Source organism: Capsicum annuum, chromosome 5 (assembly GCF_002878395.1).
Source record: "Capsicum annuum cultivar UCD-10X-F1 chromosome 5, UCD10Xv1.1, whole genome shotgun sequence".
NCBI lineage: Eukaryota > Viridiplantae > Streptophyta > Magnoliopsida > Solanales > Solanaceae > Capsicum > Capsicum annuum.
The window spans coordinates 5,212,238-5,221,241 of record NC_061115.1 but is presented as its reverse complement, the minus strand read 5'-3'; the positions used below and the strand labels follow the sequence as shown (position 1 = coordinate 5,221,241).

Below are 9,004 nucleotides of genomic sequence, written 5' to 3'. Positions count from 1 at the left end.
ATGTTATGATTTTTCTTTACTTATGATATGCTATGAATTGTTTTGAAATGCATCTTGAAAAGCATGGTATGAAATGTCTTGATTATTGCTATGACTTGAATATGATTTTTGAATTCGAAAGAGAGGGTTGTTTGTATTGATAAATATTGAATATGAATATCTAAGGGAAAGAGTTGTATCATTTGACAAAGATTTCAGAACCACCACATAGTTATTGAAAGAATGATAATCGTTGCATAGTTTTGACTTGTGCTTTCGAAACATGAAATCTCTTATACTATTTGCATGTTTGGGTTGTCTGAATTGAGTTTTAATGAAAGAATCATGCATGATGCATTATGGCTTAGAAATAGGACTTGCAAGTCTTGGTGTAATGACACCAACTCAGATAATGCCATATTAATTCAGAACAGAATAGAATGCATGTTTGAAATCAGATTTTCAGATTTTGAAACTAGAATGATGCATGTTTCAGAAAAGACTAAAAATTGGCATAAAGAGAGCTTAGGTGGTTCCCCAAAGAAGGCACGAGTTCAGACAACTCATTATCCAAAATCGTGATTTGCCAATCTGGGTTAATTATTATACGCTGACCTAGTGCCCTGTGGCATATCAGACTCAGACACTCCAACCCTTGCAGCACACTTGGGTTGGGGGATTCCCCGCCGAGTCAATGGTGGATTCCATATAGCCCGTGGAATATCAGACTTGTAGGAGAGTGCTACCTAACTCAGAAGTAATACAAAGATCATTAATTGCATCGACAGAAAAGTTTTATGATTATAAAAAATGCCCAAGTGTTTTGAAATGATATCTTTCATGATGGTTATGACAATCTCTTAACTATTTTATTTATATACAAGCTTTATTTTGGATTTCTTCGCGTACCAGTACATCTGTATTGAACCTCCCTTACCTTCCAGGTTCTGAGGCATAGTTTAGGGGTCCTGATAAGCAGTAGATTTTTTCAGACAGAAGTGCAGGGTCTAGTCGGTGAGCCTTCTATATTTCAGAAGGCCTAGTTATTCTCAGACATTTATTATCAGTTATGGTTTTGGTCTACTGGGGGCCTTGTCCCAGCTTTTCAGACAGTTACCTTTAGATCATGTAGTAGAGATTTCGCAGACTATTGTAGATGTTGTTAGTGATTTTCAGATTTCATTCCTTATTGTTAAACTTAATCCAGAGTATGACCATGTTTCCGAATCAGATTATATTTCCGCATCTTCTTTTATTATGTGAATATTGTGCATGATTACCAGATAGAGTAGGGCGCCCGGGCCTTCTTGGTTCGGGATGTCCATCACGGCCAGGCCCTAGTTCGGGTCGTGACTCTCAGTTTGTAAAAAAATAATCAAACCATATTCTCCTACTCCAATTTCACATAGTTGTCACAAGTTATCTTACCTTGATCAAGCAGCTAGTAGAATATATGCCCCTTTTGCCTTTTTTTACCCTAAATTGAGCAACACATGGTCAAATAAACCAAGTGATGTTATATCTGAGCATCTTGAGAAATCCCTTTCAAAACTTTTGACCCATTATTATCCATTGGCTGGGAAATCGAATGACAATGTCTCTGTTAATTGTAACGACAACGGAGTTGAGCTCTACATTACAAAAATAGATTGTCCAATGTCTGAAATTTTCAATGACCCTTATGCTGATAAAGAAGATGTAGTGTATCCGAAAGTAGTTCCTAATACATATTCGTATGATGGTAGTCTTGCGGTTTTTCAAGTTAGTTACTTCAATCGTGGCGGAATAGCAGTCAGTTCATGCATTACACATAAGGTTGTGGATGGATACACGATATGCAACTTCCTTTACGACTGGGCTACTATAGCGCGTAATCCAAGTTCAAAATTACCAAGTCGTATATTTAATGGATCGGCTTTTTATCCACCTACAAAAGACGACTTATCAGACGTAACCAATCACATCACGCCAAAAAGAGAAGAATGTTTGTCCAAAAGTTTTTATTTCTCTCCATCTAAATTAGCTGCATTGAAAGCTAAGGTTATCAGTCAATCCGAAGTATGAAATCCAACTGACACAGAGGTAGCGTCAGCATTCATTTATCAACGGGCCATGGCTACCAAAAAAGTCATATCAGGTTCAATACGTCCATCCACACTAAGCCAGATAGTGAGTTTACGCCCTCCGTTGCCAGAAACCATGATGGGAAATGACCTCTCTTTGTTTTCTGTAATAACATCAGACGAGAATGAAATGGATCTACCACGAGTGGTTGGTAAACTGCGCAAGGCGAAAGAAGATTTTTGACAAAAATATTGACATGTTCAAACAAATGAGTTTACAGCTGTAACACTTGCACAATTTAGAGAAACGACTGATATGTTTCTCAGTAATTCATGTCATGATGTCTATATGTTTAGCAGTCTTACTCAATTCCCCTTTTATGATGTCGACTTTGGATGGGGAAAACCTGAAAAAGTTAGTGTAGCAGGTCATCAACCAGTTAAAAACTTTTTTTTGTTGATGGATAATAAAAGTAGGGATGAAGTGGAAGTAATAAGTTGCATGAAGAAACAAGACATGTTAGCACTAGAGAGTGATGAATAGTTCCTACAATTTGCTTCTCCAAGAAACTAAATCATACAAGAGAATAGCCTTCCAATTCAATGGGACTGGACTATGACAATTCATTCTGATTCTCAATCAAATATAACACATCTCATGTCATTCTATTTAAAATATTCCATCTGTCTTAATTTCTGTGATACTGTTTGAAATTTAATATGCTAATATTTGATCCCAACTTTTATGCAACACCCCGGCCTTTTCCATGTTTACAAAGTGCATTAAACGAGCCCTTAGGACCCCAATATCGACAATAAATCACTTTAGGATGGATTTAAATGGGTTGGGGACATTTTTAGGCTTAGGAAAGACCCTTACATTGCGAAATGGGCACTCCGCGGAAGCCCTAGCCCGTGATGGGGCCGCGCTAGTGTAACACCCCGCACTTTCGAACTAGAAATCGAACTATTGTTCCTACGTGTGTAAGCTCTAATAGAAATTATTTCCAAGTGAGAATAACTATCATCATCTTCATCCTCGTGTTTGAAGTACTTTAGAGGTGAAAAATCTTCATAGGAATCACTTCGAACAAAGTTGAGCTAAGAACCTTTGATTCGGCTAAATCATTGCATTTGATTTTACAAGTATATACTTTGAACGTGTATACCTTTCGATACAAGTAGAGTTTTGCAGCTCAAGACCCACCAAATTGTGTATAATTGAGTCAGCTTTCCAATGATACTACTTTCATCTTAATTCGATACCCAAGCAAAAATTTATAGCCATTTTCGTGAGAGAGGCAATGAGGTCGTGTACTCCAACGCCTGACCCTATTTTACAGCAGTTGGTTCCGCATTTTTAAGGTCTTTTTTGTCTTTTCTCCTATTTCATCAATTAAACATCTCAAAATCCTCTCATACACTCAACAATAAGGTTAGGGTTTCCTCACAATATCATCCCCAAAGATCAAGAAACTAATCCTTCCAAGTTTAAGATTTCAAGAAAAGAGTCAAGATTAGGGTTCCAATCTTCAAACTAAACAACATAAGGTATGTGGGACTATCCTAAAACTCCATGGGCATAAGTTTTATGGTTTTATAAAGTTTAAGGATTTATAAGCATGTTACAAAGAAGAGTTTTGATGTTTTTCAAAAAGTATGCCATGAAATCATTTGGATGGAAGTATATAAATTGTATTGAACTCTTTTTCGTAGAATTGAATTATGGCCCCTTATTGTAACACCCCGCATTTCAGGCTAGAACGAAAACCATCGTTTCTATGCGTAGATGATCCAAAAGCCATAAATCCTATGCAAATTTGTCATTTTAATCAATTATGTAGTGTGGGAACCTATTTGAGTATGAATTGAGATCATAGAGGTCCCCAAACTCAAGGACGAGTTGAAAGCTTTCCTATCGTTCAAGTTTGAGTGAGCGTTGAAACTTGGGTCAATTTCAATCCATCATAACTCTTTATATATAACTAATTACAGGTCCTACTATATATTAAATCAAATATCTTCGAATTAGCTTTTCAACGATACCAATTTTGCCAAAATACGATACCCGAACAAAAAGTTATACGAAGGAAGCTTCGAGCTCATATTGGTCATGGGTTGGGATTTTTCTTACGCTAATTCTTCTCTTATTATATTTACTAGATTTACTATTGTACTGAGTCAGTGCTGGCAGTCGCCTTCATTGAGTTAGGTTAGTGTGCTTTGTATGATTTTCTCGAAGCTCATATTGAAGCTTCCGGACTCTTGGATGAAATTATTATACTTGTATTTCTTGCCTCTTTTCCAGCCAGATAGCGAGCGATCACTCAGCAATGAACACTAACTGAAAGCGTTTTCATGATAGCAAGGTGCTCCCCTTTATTTGAATACCCACCTACGGCTTTGATTGTTCACTCCTCAATAATTTGATTGACTCTGACTACTCTTCGGGGTACGGCTAAGCCTAACTCTAGACAGCTTCTTGCGCCCTGAAGTCACTTCCTTTAGAGTTGAGTTCAAAGAATACAGCCTTGCAGATGAAGCCACGGTCGATGGTAGAAGAAAAAGTACCAGCCGGTGAAGTCGCAGCTCAAGCTCAACGGGAGTGGCCATTTTGTGACTGAGATAGTAGCATCACGTGACGCACGCTCTGTCGCATGCACCCAATTTTCAGGTTCTTTTTTTGCATTTTTAAGGAAAAAGTGGTATTTTTCATCCCCTATTCAGCCATAACATGGGATTAAATCCTCCAAACACCAAAATAAGGTTATTTTCTCTCAAAATCACCAAGAACACTCCTTAGGGTTTCAATCCAAAGATCAATAAATCTCAAGATTTAACCGTGGGTTTTTCTTAATTCTTCAAGATTCGGAATCCCCATTGCGAGGGCTACAAGAGGCACCCACCAATCGTACGTATAGCATCCCAAAATCTAGAGTTCATTCAAAAGCTTCTAATTTAAGGTACGTGGGGTTTATCTTAAAAACTACATGGACTTGAAACACTAGAACATGATTTAAAGATTATCAAGCATGAATTTAGAAAAGGATTTTGGAATTCATGATTTTTAATTATGCATCATGAATGTTTTAATGATATTGTTGTTTTGTTCTTTAGTCCTTGTCCCCTTAAATTGATTTATATGTATATGTATATGTATATGTATGAAACATTATGATTGAAGATTGTTTGAGAGAACAAATTATATCCCTCTCTTATGATGAATTTAAGTTTATGAACTTATTGGGAATGATTTGAAATACATGTTTAGTGGTTTGAAAGTGGTCTTTCAATATCATAGTATTTGATATGATTTGGAGATGAAGGGCAGGAGTCTCTTGTTATACTTATATGCTTGTTTTACAGAGAAAGAATTGCATGTGATTAAGTAATTTGACATGACCACCACATATTATTGAAATGTTGACAAAGAGAATGTTTTCTTGCATATATGTACATGAATTTAAAGAAGGAGTTCTTGAACTGATTTATTGATATGGTTGTCCCAAACTTATATTTTGAAAACAGAGATTTTAATATGATAATAATGGCTAAGAAATGTGACTTGCAAGTCAATGATATGACAATACCATATAAATATATGCCGTAATAGAGTTAGAGTTTTCAGAGAATACATATTTTGAAGAGTTAAAAACTGGGTTAATGTGAGTTAGGTGGTTACCCGAAGGAAGCACGAGTCAAATGACTCTATACTGGAAACCGTGATTTGCCAATACGGGAACTTGGTACCCTTCTATGTGATATTGTGTACCTAGTACTTTGTCATCCCAAATCAGGACTTATGATTTGGAGCCCTGCTTTGTGATCTTGAGCCCAACCACCACATAATGACTTGATTGGGGTTGTGGCACTCTGTTGTATGATCTTGTGTACTCTTCCCTCACTAGTACTCCTATCTTGGCGGCAATCGAGATAAGGTATTCGGTGAAAGCTATGAAATTTTAAGGTGTACCACCTAGCACAAAAGTAAAACAAAGAGTGTCACAGAGTTTAGATGATTTTACAGAGTCTTTCAAAAATGCCCATGTGATTTTTACCATATGATATATTTATGAACTATTTTTAAATTGCTCTCATATTTGTTGAATATAAATTATTATTATGGATTTGCTCTACATACCAGTACAATTGTATTGACCCCCTACCCTCTCAAGTTCTGAGACTCAATCTAGGGGTCCTGATAAGCAGTAGATTTCTTCAAGCAGAAGTGCAATGTTCAGTTGGTGAGCCTTTTATATTTCAGAAGGCCTAGTTGTTTTCAGTCATTTATCATTTATTATGGTTTTGGTCTACTGGGGGCCTTGTCCCAGTTTTCAAACAGCTTTGATTTGATCATGTAGTAGAGATTTTGCAGACTGGTTCAGACATTATCTAGTTGTCGTTCGGCTTTACTTTCTATATTATAAATTGAATTCAGACTTATGATCATGATTCTGTTTCATTATGTATTTTCCCGCATTTTCTATTTGTATATGAATGGTGTATATGATTACAAGTTAGAAGGGCTCTCAGGACTTCATGGTTCAGGATGTTCGTCATAGTCAGGGCCCCGATTCGGGTCGTGACAAACTTATTATCAGAGCATGATTCATGGTCCCAGGTTTCTGCAAAATCGCTTGGGTCGTGACAGAATGGTATCAGAGCCGCTTCTGTGTTAGCCCTATCGATGTGGGTCAGAGTTCAAAATAAGTGTAGAAGAATCCCGATAAGGCGGGGCAAACCTCAGTCCTGAGTGTAGGCGAATCCTATTCGGTGGGATAAACCTCAGCGAGGATGCTGAGTGTATAAGGGGGGGTGTATGTAACACCCCAACTTAGGAAGGAGTCCCACATCGGCAAAACACAGGAGGTGTAACACCTTGAACGTTCGAGCTAAAAATAAAACAAATTGGACCGTTCTTCATATGTACTTAGACCTGAATCTAGAAATTTTATTGTATTTAAGTTTAAAGGTCATGTCTAAAGTGTCGTAGGGGTATTGGGTATGAATTAAGGGCATAAGAAAGCCCTAAGACAAGTTTGAGTTGAAAGGTTCTTTAATGATTAAGTTTTCGTATAGGTTCATACAAGGGCCAAATTTAAGCAGGGATTTATCCAAGAATATTTAGAGTTACGTGACCAATTACCTATCAAATTAAAGCTTTTTGAGTCTTCTTTCCAATGCTACCAACAACTCATTAATTCGAGACCCAAGTAAAAAGTTACGTGTGTTTTACTAAGAACAGTCAGAATAGCTCTATACGAGATGAAAATTTTCTTTTTTACTTTGATAACTATGAGATAAACTCTGCTTCTCCTTCCCTCCACACGCTATCTGGTCTGATGTTCTTTGACTTGACATGTAGATTAAGAACCTGGGGTTTGTCTAGATTAAGAATCTTCCCTTGCTTGCCTAGGAAATTTTGAGAAAATCTGCAAACTCAAATCTGCAAGTAGCATCAAAAATCAATGTCGGCCAAATTTCTACAGTATACTTTCCTTCTGTAAATGTATTTTAGCCAAGTACTATAGAGTTGCGAGATATTCATTATATCTTGAATAATGATGTTTCACAGAATTTTCCAGATGTTAGTTAGGATCTTAATCACTTTTTTAAAAGTTTGCTTCCGAACAGATTTGGCTTATCCCAACTGTTACACTATGTGTAATTGCTTTCCTTCCAGTTAACTCCTAACCATAATCTCTCAAGAGTCGTGAAAGTCATGTTCATGAACCATTAACATAATATTTTTTTTACTATCCATTATACTTTGAAAAGGTATCAAATAAAAATCTTATGAACCCAAAGTGGTTGAATTCCCAGTATGAGCCTAAAAAGGGCTAAATTATGTACATGAGCCTAAAACGGCTAAACTATGAATATGAGCCTAAAACGGCTAAACTATGAGCATGAGCCTAACGAGGGTAACACTTTGAACATAAATAAATAAGACAACGCCATGGGCATAAGGGAGTTAGTTAGCTGACCATGAAGGTATAGGTTTACAAAATAAATGCCCGAAACTATGTTTCCCAACATAAGATAGAGATTATTCCGCAAGTTGGATGACTCTTTTTTTCATGTGTCCCGAAAAGGGGCTAACCATGGATACTTTCTAGCAAATCATGTCATGTCACGTCCTATGCCCGGCAAGGTATAGGACGGCTTAGCTGGTCGGGCCTAGATCAGACTCCATGCGCTTACATGGTGGTTTATGACGGTTCACTACTTTCTCCCACAAATAATCAAAGGAATTTAAATCTAATTTATATTGTCAATTATAAATTTAGTTTGCATTCTTTTTCCTTTCCAGATGCCTTCACTTATATTTGATTCTTATTGTTACTTCTAATCTTTTGTTGTACTACCCTTCTGCAATGGTTTTACATACTAATACATTCCACGTATTAACCGTCTTTGGCGATACATCATTTCATGATGTAGGTTTTGGCTCTCAAGTTCGCGGTCAGGCACCTTATTAGGATTCCTAGCTTCTGTTATTGGTGAGCCTCTTTCCTACCAGGAGGATTGATGAGATATGATGATTTTTTTGTATTTTCTTTCCTTTCAGTGTTAGTACTTATTAGAGGCTTCACAGGCTGGTGTAGTTGTCAAGCAAACTTTGTAATTTTCAGTCTTCATTTATAATAACTATTGGTATTGTAGAACATTATGCGGTATTAATAAACTTGGGTGAAGTTTTATCTCCTTAGAAAATCGTAATTGAATTCTATATTACTTCCGCTTTATACATCTGTATTAGAAGTATGCTCGGGTGATATACCAGAACGTTTGCTCGTACTAGCTATAGTATCATGTGCGTGTCACGTCCAGGGCCTTATCTTGGGTCGTGACAGGAGGAATGCTGGGTATATAAGTAAGAAAGCCTTACTCCCTAGTAACACATTTTAATGTCGTGCGGGCCTGGGCCCAGAGCGGACAATATCACTAGTAGGTTAGGG

The 9,004-nt window shown here is 36.9% G+C and overlaps 1 pseudogene; it reads left to right on the top strand.

Moving 5' to 3' along the window:
* LOC107871565 overlaps positions 1-2,616 on the top strand; it is a 40,132-nt pseudogene extending 37,516 nt beyond the window's left edge.
* The last annotated feature ends 6,388 nt before the right edge of the window (positions 2,617-9,004 follow it).